Below are 2,731 nucleotides of genomic sequence, written 5' to 3' on the forward strand. Positions count from 1 at the left end.
ACAGTTATGTACTTGATGCATTAAGTATTACAATTTCAACATTTAAGCGATATAGCTATTCTATTCATTGCTTAAAATTATCGATAATTTTTTTGTTTATATCAATCATTCACCGTAGACAGCTTCTGAGAAATTTCTTTATACTATGTATTTCAGTGTCTGACGCTTTAGTTTTGGAATAATGCAAAAATAGCAAAATAGTCGTCTGTTTTACATTTTATAGCTCCCAGTTTGCAAAACATGTACAATACTATAAACAAAATCGATCAATTAGAAATTAACTTTAATGTATTTAATACTGTAATCAACCAGCATGTGATCGTGATGTTCACGGCTCAAATCTTGACAAACATTTACAAGGATTTGACAGAAGTAATGTATTTACCAGCGTATAAGACGTACTCTCGAGTAAGACGTACACTAATTTACCAAGTGTATTTTGTGGAGAAAAACACATTTAGTATGTCTGAGAAAACGCTTATTGAAAGACTGTTTAAAGTTTTTTTTAGGGGAAAATATATTACTGTGTATGTAAATATAATATTGTGGACGTACGTTGGAATAAAGAATGAAAGCATAAAAATGGCTACAAATAAACTACGTTACACAAATATCATTTGTCAATTTTATCGTCTTTCAGCTGAACTCTATAGTTTTTTTTTTTAATATTTTGGTCAAGGGAATCGCCATACAGGGTATAGAACTCGTACTTAAGGCTTTGTGCTGCAACACCGCTATGATTTTTGCTGCCAACCACTGGTAAATAACTGGCAGATGGATGAAAAGTTTATATTCCTTTCAACATTTTAGGAAAATTCTGTTTTATATTTAAATGATCCAAAAATATTCGTTAAACGTCTCACATTAAATAATGTAAGACATATATCAGGTGTGGGTTAGGTATGCTGGGGGAGGGGGTACAGTGAGATGATGTGACTTCCCCACATAACTGCAGATGTGTCATAAACACCTTTTCATGAGTTTGTGGTAACACACAATGATAATCTTGCTGGTTTTCAATAGTTTATTATTATTAACAAGTATTGTACGTAGCAGACATATGCTTATTCAGCTCCCTAGCTTACAACACTCGGTCTCTTGTCCGTAATACAGCAATTTTACCCAATCCAGCAGTTCACAATATAAGACTCCTTAAATTAGAAAAACATCGCTGGTTGAAAGAAAGTACCTGTCTACTCTGAGAAAAGATGACCCCCACAAAAAAAAAGACCTATTTACCAATGCGAAACTACCAATTGCAAACTCAATTCCAACGCTTAAAAGTGTGGCTGATCTAAGTGCGGAACTTGTGACAACCTTATTTAAGACACAGCATATAAATCATAAGATTAACAATTCATCCTCAGCAAATACGGGATCCCAGGACTAGAAAAACTTACATACAGTGAACATCTGGGCAATGAACGACAACCAAATCACCCAAATTTATTGTCTTTACACTCTCTCGATGTACATACAACATCCCAGACAAGGAAAAATAAATGAGAAAATTTCATTTATTTAAAAGATACACGCCACGATTGAACAGGCTATAAGAAGTCACGATTCGCCTTTGCCAAATATATTATGTAGTTTACTTTGTGCTAGTTTTATGAAACCCCAAATTCATGTAGCTACAATCATCTATCTTATTCAAGGTGCCACACAGTGGGACTGAGCCAAACTTCTTACCATAAGGTCACACCTGCGCCTTTTATATATGTATAGCAGCGTACGTACACTTTGTCTTGTATATGTAAGTATACATTTTTCTAAATCTTGTACGACTCTATTTCTGTCTATCAGCCCTTTCACCCTAATTCGTTCATTCCATTCTTCGTTCTTTCGTTCCCCCTCGCTCGCATTTCCCTGCCTTCTCTTCTTGCTCACTTTCTCTCCACTTTTCACTTCACTGTGTCCCTGTCATTTTTCCTCGCCCCTCCTTAATTCTTTTGTCCATCTGCCTCTACCTCTCTCTCTTCTCTTCCCACGTGATCGACGTTCGACCAAGCCTGATCTTTCTTTCTTGGTCGGCCGTTGTGCCTGTGAAATCTTGTATCCTTGCCGTAAGGCTTTATTTCCACACACGTCAGCTTAATTTAATTCGTCCTTAGTCGAAAAACACCTGTTGTTATGTCCTGTTATCATTTTTATTTGTGTAACATTGTTCGTTTTTTTCCCGTCCTTGTTTCTGTATATATTCGCTGCTTTCTTCCAAGGAATTTAATGCTCTTACCTTAGTTTTTCCTTGGGGCTGGCCAGATTGAAGCAATATCGAGTATAACCATCGTTCTGCAATTCCATGTAGCACGAACTGGCCATACAATTCGCTCGCTTTTCATATATTTGTGCTCTAATTCTTTATCGTACGTTTGAAATCTTTCACAGTTTCAGTAACAACAACAACAACAACAACAACTACTACTACTACTACTACTACTACTACTACTACTACTACTACTACTACTACTGCTGCTGCTGCTTTCTTTTGTGACGGTCAGCGGGTTCTTCGTCAAAATAAGGTTAAAGTTTCTTATGCATTATGGTGTGAACCAACAGACGGTAGATATTGAGTGTATAGGTATATATATGTATGTATGTATACATACATACATACATACATACATACATACAAAAATACCCTGTTGTTGATGTTGAAATACCAATGAAGGAGCCTTGAATCTAGGTTAGAAACCGACCCTTTCTCTATTGGCAAGAAATCTTGAAATAA

This window comes from Octopus bimaculoides, chromosome 18 (genome assembly GCF_001194135.2).
Source record: "Octopus bimaculoides isolate UCB-OBI-ISO-001 chromosome 18, ASM119413v2, whole genome shotgun sequence".
Classification (NCBI taxonomy): domain Eukaryota; kingdom Metazoa; phylum Mollusca; class Cephalopoda; order Octopoda; family Octopodidae; genus Octopus; species Octopus bimaculoides.